Source organism: Rhinopithecus bieti, unplaced genomic scaffold, assembly GCF_001698545.2.
Source record: "Rhinopithecus bieti isolate Rb0 unplaced genomic scaffold, ASM169854v2 scaffold_13271, whole genome shotgun sequence".
Classification (NCBI taxonomy): domain Eukaryota; kingdom Metazoa; phylum Chordata; class Mammalia; order Primates; family Cercopithecidae; genus Rhinopithecus; species Rhinopithecus bieti.
The window spans coordinates 176,648-200,606 of record NW_016807521.1 but is presented as its reverse complement, the minus strand read 5'-3'; the positions used below and the strand labels follow the sequence as shown (position 1 = coordinate 200,606).

The window sequence follows — 23,959 nt, the reverse complement described above, 5'->3', positions numbered from 1 at the left end:
CCTTGATTAGAGTATCGAGGGGCCTGGCTATCTCGCTGTATCCAGGGATCCATAGTCAGCAGAAGCCGGTGATTCCAAGGAACTCCCATTACTGTTTTAATGTCTTAGGGTGAGGATAAGCCAGTATAGGCTGTATTTGTTCCTTGCTGAGGGGCCTGGTCCCTCTAGCTAAGATTAGGCCTAGATATTTGACCTACTGTAGGCAAAGCTGGGCCTTCAACCTAGACACCTTGTACCCTTGATTAGCTAGAAAGTTCAAGAGATCTAGAGTAACTGGCTGGCAAGAGGCTTCTGAACTGGTAGCCAAAAGTAAATCATCCACATACTGAAGGACCAGAGTGCCTGGACTTGAGAAGTGGCCTAGATCTTGGGCCAGTGCCTGACCAAACAGGTGAAGGTTATCTCTAAACCCTTGGGGCAAGACTGTCCACGTAAGTTGGGACGTGTGGTCTGTGGGATCCTCAAAGGCAAAGAGAAACTGGGAGTCAGAATGCAGGGGAATACAGAAGGCATCCTTGAGGTCCAGAACAGTGAACCATCCTGTTTCCTGTCATATTTGAGAGAGCATGGTATAGGGGCTGGGTACAACGGGATATAGAGGAATTACTGCCTCATTGATGAGTCTAAGACCATGCACTAGTCTCTACTGACCGTTCGGTTTTTGTACTCCTAGAATTGGGGTGTTGCAGGGACTGCTGTGTTTCCTTACTAAGCCTTGAGCTTTTAAATGTTTAGCAATACCCTGTAAACCTTTATGAGCTTCAGGCCTTAAGGGATATTGCCTTTGATAAGGAAAAGTGGTGGGGTCTTTTAGCCTGATTTGGACTGGGTGGGCATTTTTTGCCCTTCCAAATTGCCCTTCCAATGCCCAGACTTCAGGGTTGAGTCCTTCCTCAAGTAGGGGACAACAAATGGGTAACTTGTTCCCCATATTCATGTAGATAACAGCTCCAGCCTTGGCTAATATATCCCTCCCTAATAAGGGTGTGGGACTTTTAGGCATAACAAGGAAGGTGAAAAGAGCAAAGTCTCCCAATTACAACTGAGAAGGTGGGAGAAATGCCTGGTTACAGGCTGTCCCAGGATTCCTCAGATGGTAACGACCTTGAGGACAGTCGTCCAGGACAGGAGATTAACACTGAGAAGGCCGCACCAGTGTCCAGGAGGAAGTCAGTTTCCTGGCCCTCAATGGTGAAATGTAGCTGGGGCACAGTGAGGGTGATGACATGAGTTGGCACTTGCCCCGGCACCCTCAGTCCTGTTGTTGGATCATCTGGTTGGGGCTTCTGACCCAGAGAACCTTCATCCTCTGGGGCAGTGCACCTTCCAGTGATTGCCTCAGCACAGTGGACATGGACGAGGGGCAGCTTGTTTCTCATTGGACAATCTTTTTTAAAGTGTCCTAGTAAACCACACTGATAACAAGCCCTACCAAGTGATTGGCCTACTCCATTTTCTGTCTTCTCTGAACCACCAAGGTTTGTTTGTCTGAGGGCCATGACTAAGGCTGCGGCCTTTCTCCGATCTCGCTTTTCCTTTTGGGCCTGTTCCTCTTGGTCCCTATTATAGAACACCAAGGTTGCCAGGTTTAATAATGCCTCCAGATTTTGTTCAAAAGCCCAGGGCTTGCTTTTGGAGATTTCTCCTGGTATCTGTGGCTGACTGGCTAACAAACTTATCTTTTAGACTCTATTGACCCTAGTGATTCGGGTGACAGGGGAGTATATTTTTTTAAGGCCTCCCCATAGCCACTCGAGGAAGACAGAAGGATTTTCTTCCTTTCCCTGAGTTATGGTGGACATCACTGAATAATTCATGGACTTTTCCTAATTCTCCTTAGTCCTTCTAGAACACAGGTCAACAGATGTTTATGACTCCAGTCCCCATGATCTGAGTCAAAGTCCCAGTGGGGATCCATACTGGGGTGGCTTGCTGACCAGTAGAGAATTTATCCCTTTCTTTGGCTGTCATTCTATCATTTACTTGACTAAGATACCAGGTATCTCCAAACTCTCAGGCTGCAGCTAAAGTCACATTCTTTTCATTAAAGGCCAGGCTTTGCTCTAACAGTAACATGACATCTCTCCAAGCAAGGTTGAAGTTTTGCCCTAGACCCTATAGGACATCTATGTACCTATCAGGATCATCTGAAGACTTCCCCAGGTCTGCCTTGATCTGCTTTAAATCAGAGAGGAAGAAGGGGACATATACCCAGGTTGGGCCAAATTCCCCTCCCCTACAGCTTGTAGAGGACATAACCAATTTCCTGGGGTTTTGTGGTGCTTTGGAGATTTGTTTATTTCCTTCTAGGCAGGGGAGATTAGAGGAGGATTATCATCAACAGGAAGGGGAGCTATAGGGAGGCTAGAATATGGGGTAAGCTGAGAGGTCTTCCTGTGGGATATAAATTACAAGCTTTGCATAGTTGTGTATTCTCCTTCAATGAAAAGAAAGCTTGGACATAACGTATTTCACTCCATTTGCCTTCCCTCTTGCAGAAAAGGTCAAGCTGCAAGACAGTATTGTAATTTGTACTTCCCTCCGGTGGCCATTTTCCCCATCAGAGACAGAACATTGGGGCCAGACCATAGTGCAGAAAAAATGAGCCACCTTTTTTTCAGGGTTTGCGGGTCAAATGGGTCCCAGTGGCTTAGGATGCATTTCAAGGGTGAGCCTGTTGATGCCTGAGCATTTCCCATCTGAAAGACAAACCTGCCCATGGTTTCAGTTTGTTTTGTTTCTCCCCTGCCCAAGAACCTGCAACAGTCCCTGGACCCTGCTGATCAGAATAGTTGCACTCACCAACGCAGCAGCAGAAACAACCCCTGTCCAAGAACCCACAACGGTTCCTGGACCCTGCTGATCGGAATAGTTGCACTCACCGACACAGCATCAGAAACATTAGTTTTCCTCCCAGACCACAAAGAGGACCGAAGAAGGTCGGATTTAGTGGCCCTTACCGATGCATTCTCGAAAACCTCCACCCTTGGCTGTCCTCCTAGACCACAAAGAGGACCGAGAAAATTGGATTTAGTGGCCCTTATCAACACATTCTCAAAACCTGTTAGAGTCCTAAGCATTCTCCTGTTAGTACTGGGACTTTGCCCATGTCCTATAATGATGTTATGCCCCAAAAGCGAAGTGGAGGGCCATACCCTGAGGGAGGGAAGAGATCTCCAGGGTTGGAAGAGTGACACCTGTTGTCCTCACTTACATGAATAGGAAGGATACGATTTCTGAGGCTCCCGATATCTTAGCTTCAGGAATAGTTTTGTTAGGCCTGCTTGTCTGAGGAGGGATCCTAAAATTCTGGATAGTCCCCCCTACGATGGGGTTTTGGGCAAAATTATGTCTTTCTGATTGGTGACTCTGGGTACCTAAAGAAGGTAACAGAGTCCTGAAGTTTATACTAGAAATCAGTCTTATAGGAGAAATTAGAAAAGTACCAGAAACAGGGAGTGATTTTAGAAGCAGGACCAATCTTGGAGAAGAGAGGCAAGAGGAAGTTTGTCTGACAGGCGTTAGGACCCAGGAGGTAAGGGTCAGGGTAGATAGAATAGATGGGCAAGTCTCGCTTGGGCAACATGACTTTGAGAGTTCCGCTCAAGGCCACAGGGCCAACCAACTTGTTGTCAGGACCCCGGAGCTCAATGGTTTTCCCCTCTGTCGACCCTCGGCTCAGCCCAGAAGTACAGGAAAAGCAGAAGCTGGGTCCAGGCAAACCAACGCTCCCAACTCCGAAGAGTTGGGGTTATTAGAGAGTCCTTTGCCAGAAAGCCTGACGTCCATGTCTTTAGTCTGGCAGCCACACTAGTCACTTTTAATTAGCCAACAGGTGCCTGGTATTTGGCCCCAAATTCTAAGGAAAATAGGACATAATAGCAAGTGAAAGGTGGTGTGGAACCAAAGAGTGAGCAGCAGCAAGATTTATTGCAAAGAGCAAAAGAACAAAGCTTCCACAGCATGTAAGGAAACCCCAGAGGGTTGCTACTGCTGGCTAGGGCAGCCTCCTTTTATTCCCTTATCTGACCCCACCCACATCCTGCTGATTGGTCCATTTTACAGAGAGTTGATTGGCCCATTTTACAGAGAACAGATTGGTCCATTTTGACAGGGTGCTGATTGGTGTGTTTACAAACCTTTAGCTAGACACAGAGTGCTGATTGGTGCGTTTACAAACCTTTAGCTAGACACAGAGTGCTGACTGATGTATATACAAACCTTGAGCTAGACCAAGAGTACTGATTGGTGTGTTTACAATCCTTTAACTAGAGGCAGAGTGCTAGACAGAAAAGTTCTCCAAGTCCCCACTAGATTAACTAGACACAGAGCACTGATTGGTGCCTTTACAGACCTTGAGTTAGACACAGAGTGCTGACTGGTGCATTTACAATCCTTTAGCTAGACATAAAAGTTCTCCAAGTCTTCAGGGGACTCAGGAGCCTAGCTGGCTTCACCTAGTGGATCCCAGGCAGTGGCGTGGGCAGAGCTGCCCACCAGTCCTGCGTGCTCCAGCACTCCTCAGCCCTTGGGAGGTTGATGGGACTGGGTGCTGCAGAGCATGCCGCGGTGCCTGTCGGGGAGACTCGGAGGGAGCCCACGGGTGGGGTCTTGGGCATGGTGGGCTGCAGGTCCCAAGCCCTGCCCCACCAGGAGGCGGCTGAGGCCCAACAAGAATTCGAGCGGCATGGGCCGGCGGCACGGCTAGGGGACCCTGGGCACCCTCCACAGCTGGTGGCCCGGTTGCTAAGCCCCTCACTGCCCGGGCTGGCAGCGCCTGCAGGCGCTCCCAGTGCGGGACCCGCCGAGCCCGCGCCCACCCGGAACTCGCGCTGGCCAGGCCGATGGCAGCCCCGGTTCCCGCCTGCGCCTCTCCCTCCACACCTCCCGGCAAGCAGACGGCCTCCACCACCCACAGAGGGGCTCCCACAGTGCAGCGGGCTGAAGGGCTTCTCAAGCGCGGCTAGAGCCGAGGCCGGGGAGGTGCCCAGAGCCAGCGAGGGCTGCTAGCGTGTTGTCACCTCTCACTAGTAGATGGAACTTCCAGATGGCGCTACTAAATATAATAAGATGCTAATAAGGCAAACAAAAGTTTTAATAATACTAACAGACCAGTTTTGCATAATCATAATGATAGGACACCAGCTATAGGGGATTCTAAAAGTGCATCCCTGGGGGAGGTTCCAGGCTATAAAATCCAAAAATCTAGTTGACATAACAAGTTAAGTTTAACTACAAAGAAGGAAGCAAAGCCTGATGACCAGTGGCTTGGGTCTGAATCACCTTGGAAATCCCTTGCCCTAACAAAAGCCCAGATTATTTAGCTCAGATTTTTTTTTTTTTAGACGGAGTTTTGCTCTTGTTGCCCAGGCTGGAGTGCAGTGGCACGATGTCGGCTCACTGCAACCTCCACCTTCCAGTTTCAAGTGATTCTCCTGACTCAGCCTCCCGAGTAGCTGGGATTACATGCACCTGCCACATTTTTGTATTTTTAGTAGAGACACGGTTTCACCATATTGGCCAGGCTGGTCTCAAACTCCTGACCTTGTGATCCCCCTGCCTCAGCCTCCCAAAGTGCTGGGATTACAGGCATGAGCCACTGGGCCCAGCCTTAACTCAGATTATTTAACCCCAGCTACTTTAAGAATTTGTGGCAGATCACGCCTGTAATCCCAGCACTTTGGGAGGCTGAGGTGGGCGGATCACGAGGTCAGGAGATCGAGACCATCCTGGCTAACACAGTGAAACCCCATCTCTACTAAAATACAAAAAACTTAGCCGGGCGTAGCGGCGGGCGCCTGTAGTCCTAGCTACTGGGGAGGCTGAGGCAGGAAAATGGCGTGAGCCGGAGCGGAGCTTGGCAGTGGGCCGAGATCGCGCCACTGCCCACTCCAGCCTGGGGCAGAGCGAGACTCCGTCTCAAAAAGAAAAAAAAAAAAAAAAAAAAAGTTTGTGGCATAAGATAACTGCCCAGTTAACTCCGAATATCATTTCCCATTCTTCTCATGAATAGATTTTTGGCCACCAGGAAAAAGGCTACTTTAAGCCTTTCTTATAGGGAAGTGTAGCCATATAACTTCAGCAAGCAGTATTTCTCTGGACAGTGGGATGTGAAGCCCGGAGTATGTACATCATCTCCCTCTACCCTCCCCTTTTAACCCAGGCAGCCTGCCCTTAGCGGGCGGGAAGGAGGGGCAGGGGGTAGCTAAGTTCTTAACCATAGCGATTGTGTTATAGTGGCCATTTGATCGCAGCTGCCTCTTCTGCCATCCCTAGGTGGTTGCCCTCATATCATCACAGTTCAAAATGATTGCGGCCCTCTCTCCGAATGATTCCGGAAGAGAATAGATGGCAGGCAGTCAATGGCTTCAGATCCCAAACTCTGAACACTATATTCTACTGCCCTCCTAGTGGAATGTTCCCGGTACTTGACACAATCATTGCAATAACTACCGTTGGCCGAGAATGAAAGCTGTATGTGAAAAGGGCCACCAAGCCATGGATCGGTGGTGCGAACAGAACAATATGTGGGCACACCGAAGGCTATCCTGCAGAGCCCTAGAAGAGAAGTCACAATGATTCCTCCAGCTCGGGACTCTTGCCAATCTGTTGGTGAAAAGAACTGAAAGTTGGTATCAGACTGAATACAAACCACTGGTGGCTTGCCTAAATTTCTGTTCTCTGCCATTTGCGTTATAAACTATTGACTGAGCATCCACCTAGTGCCAGGCACAGCCCTGTCCCTCTGATGATCGAAGACAAACAGGCCCCCTTTTTAAAGGTGTACATTTCTAAAGGGAGAGGAGGGTAAGGTGGGCGAAGGAAAGACAGTAACAAGAAATGAACCATACACGAGGTTGGGCGCGTGGCTCACACCGTAATCCCAGCACTTGCAGTCAGGGCGGTGGATCACTTGAGCCAGGAAATTCAAGACCAGACTGGCAACATGGCAAAACCCTGTCTCATTAAAAATAAAAACTTAGTCAGGTGTGGTGCTGCACCTGGTAATCCCAGCTAACGGCAAAGAGGCTGAAGGAAGGAGGATCACTTGAACCCAGAGGGCAAGAGGCTGCATGAGCCAACGATCCGTGCCACTGCATTCCCAGCGTGAGTGACAGAGTGAGACTCGTGTCAGAAAAAAAAAAAAAAAAAGAAATCAAACGAGTGGTGGTCAGATAAAGGTAAACGGGGGCCAGATTGGGGATATTTTTAATGCATTGGAGGTTGTAACAGAGAGAGAACATGCTTGGATTCAGGTTTTCTAAAAACACCACTCTGCTTCCTAGGTGGAAGGATGAATTGTACAAGACGGAATGAGTAGGAGACTAGCTGGAGATGGGTGTAAGGGTCCGGAGGAAGCGGTGATGGTAGCTTGAATTAGAAAGGAAGCAGCAGAGAATGAGGGAGTGAAAAGACTGGTTCCCATTGTGAAAGTAAACCAACAAGGCCTTAGTCTGTTCATGCTGCTACCATAAAAATACATCATACCGGTGGCATAACCAATCAGACAATGGATTGATCTCACAGCTGATCCCGGAAGCCTCGGCACAACTGAGATAGGTGCAGCTTGGGTCAGCTCTGGGTACGAGCCTTTTTCCGGTTGAAGCTACTGTCTCTCATTGTCTCCTCACATGACAGACAGAAGGGCTGGAGAGCTCTCTGGTGCTCTTATTCAGGGCACGAATCCTATTTCCATGAGGGGTCTACTCTTATCTATCTAATTACCTCCAAAAAGTCCACTTTCCTAAACTGTTTAGTTGAGGGTTAGGATTCAACATAAGAATTGTGGGGACGCAAACATTCAGTCCATGCAGGGATTGAGGGAAGGGCAAAATCCAGGGAGTTATAACTAAGTTCATTAGACCAGGGTTCCCATCATTCTCAATATATCCTTTTTTTTTTGCTTTAAAAAATTCCCAATTGGCCAGGCACGGATGGCTCACGCCGTAAGTCCCCAGCACTTTGGGAGGCCGGAGACGGGCAGATCATGAGGTCAGGAGATCAGACCATCCTGGCTAACACGGTGAAACACTGTCTCTACTAAAAATACAAAAATTCTGGGTGTGTGGTGGGCGCCCTGTAGTCCCAGCTACTCGGGAGATGAGGCAGAGAATGGTGTGAACCCGGGAGGTGAGCCTTGCACGTGAGTGGAGATGGCACCACTGCACTCAGCCTGGGGGACAGAGTGAGACGTCCATCTCAAAAAAAAAAAAAAATCCCAATTTAAGGAAATATCTAGGTGACTGGTCTGGATGGATCCCACCTAACGCTGAAATGATTCTTGATTCAGGAATGGGCAAAACCAGGTAAGAAGCCCTCTTCTTGGACTCACTGCAGCTGTGCAAATGACTCATTGGGCTTCTTCGGTCCCTAGCCTGGAGCAGAGTAGGAAGAGCCAGCTCCCAGTGGCCCAGCATCCTCCAGGCATGCAAGGTGTGTCAGTCCTCATCCCAAAAGCCCACTGCCCAAGAGGCTTTAGAGACAGCTTGGAATAAGCCCTCTACAGGAGTCCTAAGGATATCCCCTCTTCCCAACCTCAGTCAACAGCTCAGTATTTTGTCATAGGAACACTTGCTAAAGGAAAAACCCCTCCAGCCTCCAGGTCCTTAATCCACACCTGAGGGCAAAGAAGGGTGCAGGTGAAATGACTGACCTGCGGCTAAAACTGGGATAGCCTTTAACCCATCAGGCAAACCCTAGAGTCAACAGTTTTTAAAAACATTAAAGCTGAAGGGGCAACTTCAAATACCTCCTTTATTAGATAAACAAAAGTAGTTTTTCTAACTACTTAGAAATGTAATGTCCCAAATTCTACTCTTTTCATCTTTCAGGGGTATGTCATGGGTTGAACTGCGGCCCCAAAAAAGATACAGTGAAGTCCTCAGAACGTGACCATGTTTAGAAATAGGGCTGTTACCGATGTGATTCGTCAGGATAAGGTCCTACTAGAGCAGAGTGGGCCCCTAACCCAATATGACTGGTGTCCAGGCAAGAAGACACAGACACACAAGGAGAACACCATGTGGAGATGGAACACTGCAGAGATGCATCCACAAGCCAAGGAATGCCTGAGGCTACCAGAAGCAAAGAGAGAGGCATGGAACAGATGTTCCCCCGGAACCCTTAGAAGGAACCCACCCTGCTCTGATCTAGATTGATAAGGAGAATGGAGAACCAGGTATCCATGCAGCTCCTAAAGATAGGCTGAAGCTGGGATCTGGACCTTCAATCAAAGCCTTAAAGGGGAGATCTCAAGTTTCAACACCATGTGTTGGCAAAATGTCCGGTGCTTTACCAGCCTTACCTAAAGCTACCAGAAAGGCTTTTGGAACTGTCAACAAGGCTACAGAAACGCGAGTAAAGACCAACAGACTCCTCAAACTAAAACACCCAAATTTCTCTGCCAAAAAGATGACCAGGAAGACTGTTAAAGCAAAAAGCTCTGTTCCTGCCTCAGATAATGTTATCCAGAAATAGAAAAATTATTTCACTTCAATCTTCTAGATTTTGAGAGTTTTAACCAACCTGACGAGCACCAGATTACAGGCCTCCCCTTGAGTGGAGTACCTCTTATGATCCTTGATAAGGACAGAGAGCTTGAAAAGCTTTTTCAGCTGGGCCTGCCTCCACCTGTGAAGATGCCCTCTCCATCATGGGAACCCAATCTGTTGTAGTCTCTTTCAACCCTTCTGTTGACACTGGATGTTGAATTGCCACCTGTTTGCTATGACATAAATATATATATATATATATATATTTTTTTTTTTGAGACGGAGTTTTGCTCTTGTTGCCCAGGCTGGAGTGCAATGGCACAATCTCAGCTCACCACAACCTCCACCTCCCAGGTTCAAGCAACTCTCCTGCCTCAGCCTCCCAAGTAACTGGGATTACAGGCATGCACCACCACGCCCAGCTAATTTCGTATTTTGAGTAGAGACAGGGTTTCTCCATGTAGAGGCTGGTCTCAAACTCCTGACCTCAGGTGATCTGCCCACCTCGGCCTCCCAAAGTGCTGGGACCACAGGTTTGAGCCACCGTGCCTGGCCATGCTAGGATGTAAATATTTAAATTTCTTGATGCTTTAGGGTTTATGTGTATTTGTATTAATAAAGCATTCTTTGTTTAATAAGAAAAAAAACTCACCCTGCTAACACCTTAATTTTGAACTTCCAGCCTCCAGAACTGTGAGACAATAAATTTCTGGGTTTTTTTTCAATCACACAGTTTGGTGGACCATGTTACAGCAGCCCTAAGAAACTAATGTAAAGTCAACTGAGTGGAGAAGCTGAGCACTGACGCACAGTGGCAGGTCACTCGTAAAATCTGCTCTCCTGTCAGGAACCCGGGCACATCTAGGATGTGAAACTGGGGAGACCTAGGGTTCAATGCTAGCATACTCTTGTGTTTACTCCAGAAATGTTATTAACTTCTCTAGGCCCTTCTTCTAGGAAAACAAAGGGAGAATGGGATCAAGCCATCTAACTCAAAATCCTACTGAGACATCTATGTCAGTTTCATTGATGATTTGGGAACATACACATTAGTTTTAAGGTGTTTAGGGGTTTTTTAACTAATTTATATGGGTCCTTTTGGTTTTTTGTGTTTTTAGTTTTTGGGGTTTTGTGTTTTGGTTTTTGTTTGTTTGGTTGGTTGGTTGGTTTTGTGTGTGTGTGTGTGTGTGTGTGTGTGATTTTTTTGTTGTTGTTTTGTTTTGTTTTTTGTTTTGTTTTTGAGACAGGGTCTCATTCTGTTGCCCAGGCTGGAGGGCAGAGGTGTGATCATAGTTCACTGCCACCTCTGCCTCCCAGGTTCAAGCAATCCTCCTACCTCAGCCTCCCAAGTAGCTGGAACCACAAACGTGCACCACCATGCCTGGCCAATTTTTTGTATTTCTTGTGATAGAGACGGGGTTTCACTATGATGCCCAGGCTCATCTCAAACTCCTGAGCTAAAGCGATCCACCTGCCTTGGCCTCCCAAAGTGCTGGAATTACAGGCATGAGCCACCACACCTGAGCTATTTTTTTATTTTTAATTTTTGTGGGTATACAGTAGGTGTATATATTTATGGGATACATGAGATGTTTTCATACAGACATAGAAAGTGAAATAATCACATCATGGAGAATGGGGTCTCCACCCCTTCAAGCATTTATCCTTTGTGTTATGAACTATCCAATTACATTGTTTTAGTTATTTTTAAACATACAATCAAGTTATTATTGGCTATAGTCACTCTATTGTGCTGAAAATAGTAGGTCTTATTCATTCTTTCTAATTTTTTTGTGCCCATTAACCATCCCCATTGTATTAATTGTTTTCACACGACTGATAAAGACATACCCAAGACTGGTCAATCTACAAAAGAAAGAGGTTTAATGGACTTACAGTTCCATGGGGCTAGGGAGGCCTCACAATCATGGCAGAATGCAAGAGGCACTTCTTACATGGCGGTGACAAGAGACAGAATGAGAGCCAAGAAAAACGGGTCTCCCCTTATCAAACTGTCAGATCTCACGATACTTACTGTCTACCAGGAGAACGGTATGGGAGGAACTGCCCCTGTGATTCAATTATCTCTTACCAGGTCCCTCCCACAACACATGGAAATTATGCGAGTAACAATTCAAGATGAGATTTGGGTGGGGACACAGTGAAACCGTAACACCCGTCTCCCCCACAGCCCCCCAATGTTTGGGTTTATTATCATACATTGGGAAATAAAGCTACGATTAACCTTAAAGGTAATTCAATTCATTTTATGTCTTATGTATATTAGACTTTGGGGGCTGTGGTAGGCAGCTTCTAAGGTACCCCAATGATTCCCACCTCCTGGTATTGGAACCCTTATGTAATCCCTCCCTCTTAAGTGTGGATTGCATTTACTGCCTTGCTTCTAACAAATAGAAAACAGCAAAAGTGACAAGCTGTCACTCCCAAGATTCCATTGTAAAAGGACTGTGGCTTCCATCTTGAGAGTCAGAGTCGCTCTTTCTCACAGCTCACTCCAGAGGAAGTCAGCTGCCATGCTGTGAGGTAGCCATGCAGAGAGGCTCACACGGTAGGGGACTGAAACCTGACAATGACCACATGGAGTTGGATCATCTGCCCCAAAAGAGCCTTTAGATAAAACCCTGGGTCTAGCCACCAGCTTGACGGCCACCTCATGAACAACCCTGGGCCAGAGACCTCCAGCTAAGCCAGGTTCAGAATCCTGACACACAGAAACTGTGAGCTAGTACAAAGGTGCTGTTTTAAATCACTAAGCCAGGGTTGGTGGAGGGAGTCATTTGCCACACAGTAAGAATGAATAGAGAGATGTCCTGTGGGAATCTGAGTTTTTGCAGCAGGGTCTGAAATGGGTCTGAAATCCTGAAGACTGGAGCTTGGATTTTCCTCTAATGGCATGGAAATTAAAAGAACAGACTGAGGTCAGGGTCAATTTCAGCACAAGGGATGAAACACACACCTCGGGTCTGTGTGCTTCAGGACAAACCTCCACCCCCAGCTCTCCCGGTGCCTGCTTCCTCCCATGTCCACACTCTTTTTTTTCTCTTTTTTAACTTTTATTTTAGGTTCAGGGGTACAAATGCAGGTTTGTTATATAGTAAAATTGTGTCTCGAGGGTGTGTTGTACAGATTATTTCATCACCCAGGTACTACCCCTAGTGCCCAATAGCTATTGTTTTCTGCTCCTCTCACTCCTACCATCCTCCACCCTCCAACAGACCCCAGTGTGTGCTGTTCGCCTTTATGTGTCCATGTGTTCTCATCATTTAGCTCCCACTTATAAATGAGAACATGCATATTCGGTTTTCTGTTCCTGTGTTACTTTGCTAAAGATAATGGCCTGCAGCTCCATCCATGTTCCTACAGAGGACAGGCTCTCATTCTTCTTTTATGGCTGCACAATATTCCATGGTGTATATGTACCACGTTTTCTTTACCCAGTCCGTCACTAACGAGCATTTACGTTGATTCCATGTCTTTGCTATTGTGAACAGTGCTGCAATGAACACACATGTGCATGTGTCTTTATGGTAGAATAATTTCTGTTCCTCTGGGTATTTGCCCAGTAATGGGATTGCTGGGTCAAATGAGAAAACAATCCTCATCCACATTCTTTCTCTCCTTCCACCTTTACAAAATTGATGGAGGTCAATCTAGCTTTCCAAATCCACTTGTAGTGGACTGAAAGGCAGTTCCCAAAAAGATATGTCTTCATCCTAAACTCCAACACCTGGGAATATAACTGTAAATGATAAAAGATGTGATTAAGTTAAAGGTTTTGAAATATAGGAAACAATCCTCAACATCACTAATGATCAGAGAACTGCAAATCAAAACCACAAAGCAATACCACCTTACTCCTGCAAGAATGGTCATAATCAAAAAAATAATAGATGTTAGTGTGGATGCAGTGAACAGGGAACACTTCTACACTGCTGGTGGGAATGTAAACTAGTACAGCTGCTATGGAAAACAGTGTGGAGATTCCTTAAAGAACTAAAAGTAGAACTACCATTGATCCAGCAATCCCACTACTGGGTATCCAGAGGAAAAGGAGTCATTACACAAAAAAGATACCTACACACCCATGTTTATAGCAGCACAATTCGCAATTGCAAAAATGTGGAATCAGCCAAAAGGCACATCAATCAACGAATGGATAAAGAAACTGTGGTATACATATACAATAGAATACTATTCAGCCATGAAAAGGAATGAATTAATGGCATTCACAGCAACCAGGATGGAACTGGAGACTATTATTCTAAGTGAAGTAACTCAGAATGGAAAACCAAAATCATATGTTCTCACTCATAAGTGGGAGCTAAACTATGAGAATGCAAAGGTGTAAGAATGACACAGTGGACTTCGGGGACTCAGGGGGAAAAGCTGGGAAGGAGGTGAGGGATAAAAGACCATAAATAGAATTCAGTATATACTGCTCTGGAAATGAGTGGACCAAAATCTCCCAAATTACCACTAAAGAACTTATTCATGTAATGAAATACCACCTGTTCCCCAAAAACCTATGGAAATAAAAATTTTTTAAATTAATTAACATTTTTTAAAAAAAAACCTTAAGGGTTTTGAAGGGAGGAGCTCATCCTGGTTACCTGAGAGGGCTCTAAGTCCAGTGAAAAATGTCCTATGATCGTGAGGCAGGGGGAGATTCCACCCACAGCAGAGTAGACAGTGTGACCACAGAGGCAGAGATTGGAGAGTGCAGAGAGTGCATCCAGAGGTCAAGGAAGACCCAGAGCCACCAGAAGCTAGGAGAAAAACAGAACTGATTCTGCCTGAGAAAACCTCCAAAAGAAGTGCAGCCCTGCCGACCTCCACCCCCATCCCAGCCCGTTGTAATCCTAACCCTAACCCTAACCCTAACCCTAACACTAACCCTATCCCTTCATCAGGGACCAAGCAGGGCTCAGGAAAGTCCACTGTACTATACCTTGGTGTTCAGGAATGTTACATGATCGCTCCTGATTTTTCCCCAGCCACAAGAGCAGAGCTACCCAAGGCCATGGGAACCCACCTCTCATATCAGTGTGGCCTGAATGTGAGACATGGAGTCAAAGGACATCATTTTGGAGCTTTAAGATTTGACTTCCCCGCTGGATTTTGGACTTGCATGGAGGCTGTAGCCCCTTTGTTTTGGCCAGTTCCTCCCATTTGGAATGGGTGTGTACACCCAATTCCTGTACCCCCACTGTATCTAGGAAGTAACTAACTTGCTTTTGATTTTACAGGCTCATAGGCAGAAGGGACTTGCCTTGTCTCAGATGACACTTTGGACTATGGACTTTTGAGTTAATGTTGGAATGAGTTAAGACTTTGGGGGACTGTTGGGAAGGGATGATTGGTTTTGAAATGTGAGGACATGAAATTTGGGAGGGGCCAGGGGTGGAATGATATGGTTTTGCTGTGTCCCCACCCAAATCTTGAATTGTAGCTCCCATAACTCCCACGTGTCATGGGAGAGACCCAGTAGGGGATAATTGAATCATGGGGTTGGGCATTTCCCATGATAGTGATTAAGTCTCACAAGGCCTGATGGTTTTATAAAGGGGAGTTCCCCTGCACACGCTCTCTTCTGCCTGCCACCATGTAAGACGTGATTTTGTTTCTCCTTCATCTTCCACCATGATTGTGAGGCCTCCCCAGCCATGCGGAACTGCAAGTCCACTAAACCACCTTTCCTTTATAAATTACCCAGTCTTGGGTATCTGTATTATCAGCATGAGAACTAATACACTGTCTCCTCAATGGGACCTCACCCAAGAAGGCTACCTGTGGGCAGAAGATGACCCCAGCAGAAAGAGACTTTGTTGGTAGTACTAGGCAGAGTGTGAGAGATCGGCTGGGCATCACTCACATCCAGAATGGTGTGGGGGCCGGGTGCGGTGGCTCACGCCTGTAATCTCAGCACTTTGGGAGGCCGAGGTGGGCAGATCACCTGAGGTCAGGAACTCAAGACCAGCGTGGCCAACATGGTAAAACCCCATCTCTACTAAAATACAAAAATTAGCCACATGTGGTGGTGCACACCTGTAATCCCAGCTTCTAGGAAAGCCTAGGCAGGAGAATTGCTTGAACCCAGGAGGCAGAGGTTGCAGTGAGCCAAAACTGCACCACTGGACTCCAGCCTGGGTGAGAGAGTGAGACTCCACCTCAAATAAATAAGCAAATAATATAAAAATAATAATAAAACAATAGTGTGGGCAGAGTTCCCAGAGGGGGACGCCCAGCAGTACACCCCACATGGATGACAAGAGCACAGTTGAGGAGCCCTCTCCTTTTCCTTCCCTCCCTCCTCCCTTCCCAGACCCTGAAGCCGCTGAAGCAGCTGCTAGCATTGAGTTGAGTTAATGTTGGAATGAGTTAAGGGGAGTTAAGGGGAGAGGAGGTAAATCCAAGAGAGTAAGGACATTGGCCATACACCCACTGCCCATCCCCGCAACCTTCCCCACTGCGGAAAGCCAGGCCTGGGTCAGCTTGAATAGGAGAAGCTTTTTATTAGATGGGAGATAAATATTTTTATTTAGATAGGACTGGGTTTATTTTCTTAACTTGACAAAAGCAGTTTCCTTTTTGCCTAACATTTTATAAGAATTTTCAAGCATACAGAAAAGTTGAAAGAATAGTATAATAAATACCTATATATTCACCACCTAGATTCAAAAATTATTAACATTGTGTGTATGTGTGTATACATGGTCTTGCTAAACCACTTGAAAGCAAGCTTCGGACATCATGACTCTTCATTCTTAAATCCTTCAATGTACAACTTCTAAAAGAATCAGACTTTTAATGTCTAAAATTGAAATTGATCTAATACCTGAAAAAAATGGGTAAACTATACTTAGCTGAAACATTTTCAAGGAGGGGTGCTGTGGTTTGAATGTCCCCTTCAAAACTCATGTTGAAATTTAATTGCTATTGTGATGGTATTAATAGCTGGGGGCCCGGCGCAGCGGCTCATACCTGTAATCCCAACACTTTGGGAGGCCAAGGCAGGTGGATCACCTGAGGTCAGGAGTTCAAGACCAGCCTCACCAACATGGTGAAACCCCATGTCTACTAAAAATACAACAATGAGCTGAGTCTGGTGGCATGCACCTGTAATCCCAGCTACTTGAGAGGCTGAGGCAGGAGAATCGCTTGAACCTGGGAGGTGGAGGTTGCAGTGAGCCAAGATCATGCCACTGCACTCCAGCCTGGGAGACAAGAGTGAAATTCCGTCTGAAACAGGTGGGAACTTTAAGATATGATTAGGTCATGAGGGTTTTGCCCTCATTAGTGGGTTAATGCTGTTATCAGAGGAGTAGGTTAGTTATCCTGGAAGCGGGCTCCTGGTAAAAGGATAAGTTCAACCCCCAGTTCTCTCTGTGTCTCACTCTCACCCTCTTTCACCATGTGATGCCTGCCACCATGTTATGATGCAGCACTAAGGCCATCACTCGATGTGGTACCATGCTCTTGGACTTCCCACCCTCCAGAACCATGAGCCAAATGAATCTCTTTTTTTATTTTTTTAAATTACCCAGTCTGTGGTATTCTGTTATAGGCAACAGAAAATGGACTAAGACAATGTGGGGAGAGAGAAGCAACAGAACAAGTGCAAGGATGGAGGCAGAAGAAAAATAAAAACTATATCCTACTTTACACTCTACAAAATCCAGCCCATACAGAGGTAAGACAATTTCAGATCATGACAGGTGCTATGAAGAAAATCAAACAAGACAGAGGTGATAAGAGTCAGGCTAGAAGGTAAGGCAACATTGGAGTGGCTGGTAAGAAATGAAAATCCCCAGAAAAAGAAGATGATATTTGAGATGAGACCTTGATGACAAGGACGACCTGACAATATAAGACAATCAGGAAAACAGCATTCCAGTCAGGGTAACCAATGAGGCCAAAAGCCTGGAGGCAAAAGGAGCATGGAGTAATATTTTGGTGAGGGAGAGGTGGCAGAAAGCACTGAGGGAGGAGAGGTGATCACAGACCAGATCCTGTTGGTCAAGAAGAGGAGTGTGCGGAGAATTTTAAGCAGGAGCATGACTGATTTGACCTAGGTTTCTAGATGTTATGGCTGCTTAGTAGAAAAAGACTTGTTGGGGAGGGCCAAAGTGAAGCCAGGAGACCATCAAGGAGGCAGTTTTCAATCCTCCAGGTAAGAAAGTAAGGTGGCTTGGACCAGGGTGGTGGCAGTGGGGTAAGCATTATTGCTCTCCCCACTTTACAGATGAGGAAAGAGAGGCCCAGAGAAGTTAAGTGACTTGATAAACCTCATGCAGCCCTTATGTGGCAAGATGGTTAAAACGGTAAATTTTGTGTTACGTACATTTTACTACTTTTTATTGTAATGAAATATATATAACACAAACTTTACCATTTTAACCATTTTTAAGGGTACAATAAGTGGCATTAAGTATATTCACGATGTTGTGTGACCATGACTATTATCCATTTCCAGAACTTTTTCAACATCTCAAATAGAAACTCAGAACCCATTAAACGATAACTCACCTGTTACCCCTCTGTGAGCCCCTGGTAACCTCTGTTCTACTTTCTATCTCTGAATTTACCTGTTCTGTGTACCTCCTATAAATGGAATCATAAAATATTTGTCCTTCTGTGCCAACTTATTTTCTCTTAATGTTTTTGGGACTCATTCAGCTGTCATCGTTTTCTTCCATTTAAGACTGAATAATATTCCATTGTATGTTATACCACACTGTGTTTATCCATTCATCTCTTGATGGAGAAGCCGGGACTTTTACCAAGATGTCTGATTCCAACGCTATTCTGGTTGGCGCTGTTGAGCCCAGTGCAGTACCCCCTGTAGCCACCAGAGGGAGCAGGGGGCCCACCAGGCGGGCACACTGCAGGCACCGGGCGGTTTCTGGGAAGAAGAGGAACAGATCCAGCCTTTTGCACACAAAATCTTACACGCAGAAACCATGCAAATAGAGGGAAGCTGGCCGCCAGGAAAGCACCCAGACTATAGAATCGGCCACAAGTGGAGAAAAGGAGAAGGGAGTGTTAGGGCTGGAAGGAGCTGCCCCTGTGATCCTGGTCCAACCCCTAAAATGGAAACAGACGCCTCTGGCCACCCACAGTTTCCCTGCCAGCTGTCCTCAGCATGAACAACCTCCATGCTGAAGAGCTCAGGAGGGAGGCGGAGCGGGGCTGGGTCCAGTAAGGCTTGGGTTCCCATTCCTGCCCTTCTCCAGCAGCGGCATGACCTCCAACCTGTGGCTTGCACATTTTACGGATGAGGAAACTGGGACTTGGAGCTGTTGATTGTCCAGAGCAAGTGGAAGAGGCAAGATCCGAATGCCGCCACGTGCCTTGTGATTCTCTTCTCCAAGCTCAGTGCCCTGGTTTCTTCAGCCGTATCTCATGATATGTGGTCTTTAGGGCTCTTCCCCACCTCATCTGTTTGGCCAGCCTCCCTAGAGGCGAAACGTACAAGGCCCTGTGGCTCTTGAGGCTGATCTGACCACCGTGGCCTCCCTCCTCTGAGCACCCAGCCTCTAATAATGCTACCCAAGTTTGCCCTGGCTGGTTTTGGCAGCCACCTCATGTTGACTGAATTTCTGTCAGTTTCAATCCCTCGGCTTTTCTCACATGTGCTGTTGCTAAGCCATTTCTCCCCCACTGCATCCTCGTGCAGCTGGGTCTTTGGATCCGAGTCCAGGAACTGACATTTATCCCTGTCAAATTCATCTTGTTCATTCATCTGACAAACATTTGTTCAGTGCCCACGCCATACCAGGCACCAGGAGTACAGGAACGAAAGACAAGGCTGCTGGCCTAAGGAGTTCACATTGGTATTCATCTCAGCAGTAGCCACCAGTGAGTGAGGGACTACTGTGTGCCAGGCATACAGCCTCTGCGGGGTGCTGTATGTAGGCTGTCTTCTTAACCCTTACAGCACTGCAGTGTCGGTGCCATTGTCCCCATTTTGCGATGGGAAAACCAAGGCTCAAAAACTTCATGAGACTTGTCTGAAATGACATTGCCAGAAGGAAGCAGGCCCAGTATTCAACCTTCCAATTGCTTTGGATCTTGATTCTGTCCTCCTACTTAGACACCTTGTATCCCAGCTTTGGGTTCTCTGCAAACCTGATAAACTTTACTTCTCTGAATTTCATCAACAGCACCGAGGAAGCTAAGATGAAATCAGAGCTCTGGGGTGGGCCACCCGTGCCCCCCTGCCCAAGAAAAACAGCCATCTATGATTCTGAACCCTGTGGGTGCAGCAGATACAAATGCACCCAACAGTGAACTCCCGCCCTCACCCCCAGCCCCAGGTTCCCTCCCGTGACAAGCAGCTATGTATATGGTTGCTGTCATCTTTATCATCAAACTGGTCCCTGCTGCCGAGTCCTCTACATGTAGGAGCTCAGCTGTGCTGGCCCTTGCCTTCATCATGATAAAGTTTCATCTGCCAATCCCCCTCCCCAGGAGGGACACTCCAAGTCCAAGGACAAGGGTGGCGAGAGGCAGCTGAGGGGATTTCGCAGGCTCTGAGTATCTTCCTTGTATCTGTGACTTCTCTCCCATGCTCTCTGCTCCTGGAGGCTCAGCCCAACTTTATCATTAAGCTCTTCTGCCACGCTGAGGGAGACCAACTGCAGAGCAGGCCTGTGCAAGGGCCATGGGCAGGAAATAAGGCAGGCAAAATACATGCGCTGCTTGGTGGGGTTAGGTATAAAATGGGCTCCAAGCTCCTAGGCAGGACCCAGGGGACACCATACTTCATGACAGAGTTTGGGGTTACCACCTCACAGGACAACGTGCCCTCCCCTCCTCACACCCCTATGAGCTTGCAACAGTTATCATTCCGCCCATTTTTCCAGGCAAGAAAACTGAGGCCCAGCAAGTGTGGTCTGGGGCAGAGCACTACCTCTGCTAAGAGTGTTTCCTGAAAACAGATCTAGGATTTCCAGGGCCCCAAAGGACAGCAAAAAGCAGGGCCCTGCCATGGACACACCAGTGGAGGTAAAAGGACTACAGATGATGGAGGTGACTCCAGAGTTTTAAAGACCCTTAGGACATTGCTGAAAACCTCTAGTCTAGCTTTTTGTGCCTGAAGAGCATCTGGGGAATATAAATTCTCCAACTCCTGCCAGGGTTCAGAGAGTAGCAAACACATCCTTCAGGAAGGCCATGCCTTTGTGACCTTATAGTTCGGTGGGGAGAGGGCAGATAATAAGCAAGTGTATCATTTCAGAGAGTCATGAGTGCTATAAAGAGTGTACGGCAGTAGAGAGAACGCTGCTCTAGCTAGCACGGTCCAGGAAAGTCTCTCGGAGGAGGTGTGATTTGAGGAGCCGAGAAAGACCCAGCCTTGGAAACAATAAGCAAAGAGATGCTGAGTGGGAACGAGGCTCTCCACCCAAAGCATGGATGGCATAGCAGGGAGAAGACCGCATAGCCCAGATAGGAGATCCCAGTGGGGACGTGGTGGGAAGGTGTCCCAGGGAACCTGACAACTGTCCCCTCCATTCTTCCTTCATTCTCCAAAGCAATGCTCTGTGTCTTCTCCATTTCCTCCCATCTTCAGAATCCATTTCTGCAGAAGGCTTAGCCCAGAGCAAGTGCTGGATAAATGTTTGCTGAGTGAATAAACTCCTGAAGACAAGCTAGGAGGAACTGTGAGGACGCATCAGAGGAGATCCTACCTTCCTCTGCAAGGAATCACTTGATGGAGCTGATGGCCCCTTTAGGTGGTTCAAGCAGAAAAGACAAAGGGATTCCAGAAGGTGGGAGGAGGGGTCGCCTACACAATTGGAACATTTCACACGAAAGTCCAGATTTCAAGCTATTTTTAAAATATCTGAAGATCTGGCAACCGAAGCCTGCACATCCCCATGACAACACCGCCTGGTGCTGAGCGGCGCTGCCCCCTTCAGACTGGACATGCGCTCTGCAACTCCCCGCAGCCCCGCGCTCCCCTTCGCTGGCACTGGGCCCACCTCACTCGGCCACATCACCTGGCCCCCTGGGATGAGTCGGCCAACCCTGGCTTAAGACATCGGATGAACAGAAAGCCATGCTGGGACATGGGGACAGTGGCATGTGTCCCCTCCGCCTGCTGCTAAGGAACGTCAGCCTGGGGTCCCGCCCTCGAGTTCTTCGGCAGGTGTCCGGTGTGAGGGAGCTCCGGGAACCACATAATCCGTTCCCTGTGCTGAGTTCTTTGCCAGGTGGCGCGAGGGCTCCAAAATGCAGCGACGCCCTCTTGAGGAAAGAGGTGTCGTTCCAGTGCACACCAGAAGGGAGCGACTCTCCCAGCCGTGCCTTCAGAGCTGCCCATGAGGGACATTCCTAGCCTTGCCCTGGCAACTGGAGCACAGCCCTCGGAGCGTCCTGTGTCCCTGCCCTGTGCCACCTGAGGTGGCAGCTGAGGCCCAGGCTGCCTGGCAACACGATGGGCTCGACCAGAATTGACTGGGCCAGGGCCGCCTCCAGGGGCCCAGGGAGGCCCTCAAGAAACCCACGCACCTGGAAGCGCTTTCGGCCTGTGCCCCAAGGGCTGGAGAGTACTCCTCCTGTTCTGGTCTCTCTTCCTCCTATTCTGGGAGTGTCCGGCCTTCCTGAGGCCTGTGCCCTCAGGGCTGACCCTGTCATTAAATACTGTGTGCTTGGCACTGTGCTCAGGCTTTATACACTTTTATTTAAAACCCCAACAATCCCATAGGTAGGTTTTATTCCCCATTTGGCAGTTACGAGTGAGGAAACTGAGGCTTAGGCGGGCATCACCTGGCCAAGTGCACGCAGCTAACAAGAGGTGGAGTCGAGATTCAAATTCAGGCCTGCGGAATCCCCATTCCCTGAACTGCCTCACTCCCATAAAGGAAACTTTAGAATCAACCTGTGAAGGGAGAGAGAGATTGGGGTTTGAGGGCAGAGGGCTCTTCTAGTCACCTTCTCTCCCACTTTAGCCAGAGCATCCCCCGACACCCACAGACCCCGCTTTAGCCAGAAGACCTCTATTGTCTGCTTTATACATTGAGATTATGAACCCAATATATTGTTTGAATAAAAGGTTTCTGGTGCTTTCTTTTAAAGAGCCACTTAACTAATGAAGAGAAACAAGAGGCACAGAGAAAGTGATCTGTCCAAGGTCATATAACAAGTGCATCACACAATTCCTGATATCACTAATCCAATCACGTCCATTAGGGGTTGGGGGGCGCTGCCCGGATGCAGCTGCCCCTGGCTGGGCAGTTTAGATGTGTATACTCTGGCTTCACTCCAGCAGCCTCAGTGGGGAGTCGCCAGGCTCCTTTAAACAACATTCCACTAGGACAGGAACAGATGGATAACCCAAGCCAATTAGGAACCAGAAAATCTCCAAGAGGGCGAATGCCCAGAACAGGGGGAGCTCGGGGCAGCAGCCCAGCTCACTGCAAGCCGCACAGTCGAAAACCTTCCTAAAACAACCCCTTGGCTGCCTTGGAGCATAATTTAATCTTCCTTTGATGACTCCGGATCTCGCCCTGCCTCAGGCCTCTCTGAGAGCATCAATAACCGCTGGGCCCAGGTGGGAAGCCGAGGGGCAGGGCGGGACCCAGCTTGACCAGCTGACCCTGACCTGCGGTAGGAGGGAAGCTCAGTCTGGACCCTGCGGGCTGGATGCTGCCTTGGTGGAGAGGGGGGCCCGGGAGGAGAATGGAAAGCCCTCTCCAACCGTAAAGGGGAGCCCTAAGGGGGACCCTCCCTGGCCCCCAAAGCAGGTGGGAAGGGGCAGCTCCCAGGCGTTTCTGGAGGTAGGAACAGAGAGGTAAAAGGAAGCAGGAGTGATATTGAAGACCATCCTAGGTGACTTTTTTTTTTTTTGAGACATAATCTCCCTTTGTCACCCAGGCTGGAGTGCAGTGGTGCGATCTTGGCTCACTGCAACCTTTGCCTCCCCGGTTCCAGTGATTCTCCTGCCTCAGCTTCCCAAGTAGCTGGGAACTATAGGCGCATGCCACCACGCCCGGCTAATTTTTGTATTTTTAGTAGAGATGGGGTTTCTCCATATTGGCCAGGCTGGTCTCGAACTCCTGACCTTGTGACCCACCCACCTTGACCTCCCAGAGTGCTGGGATTACAGGCGTGAGCCACCACACCCAGCCTTCTAGGTGACTTTTTAAGGGAGAGGCAATATGTTAATAGTACAGTGCCCCCATAGGCTTCATAGAAAATGTTGGTTCTAAGGGAGGGAATGGGCTTAGGGCCACCCTGCCCTGCCCTGTGCTTCCTGGCTGGGGGATGGTGAGGAGGTCACTTAATCTCTCTTTGCCTCAGTTCCCTAATTATTAATGCTAGACTAGTCACAGGGCTGCCCTGAGGGTTAAACGAGCCTAAGGTTGGTGGCTAGAAGTCGGGGTCTTAGACCGAAGTCTCTGCTGAGGAAAAGACCAGAAGAACAGATAGGCTCTCAGGTGAGA

The 23,959-nt window shown here is 47.9% G+C and overlaps 1 protein-coding gene and 1 pseudogene across 2 annotated transcripts in view; one reads left to right on the top strand and one right to left on the bottom strand.

Annotated features, from left to right (window-relative positions):
• Window positions 1-23,959, bottom strand: part of SLC22A9 (solute carrier family 22 member 9) — a 161,329-nt gene that overhangs the window by 46,328 nt on the left and 91,042 nt on the right. The window lies entirely within an intron of this gene.
• On the top strand, window positions 8,346-9,709 carry LOC108536123 (securin-like; annotated as a pseudogene).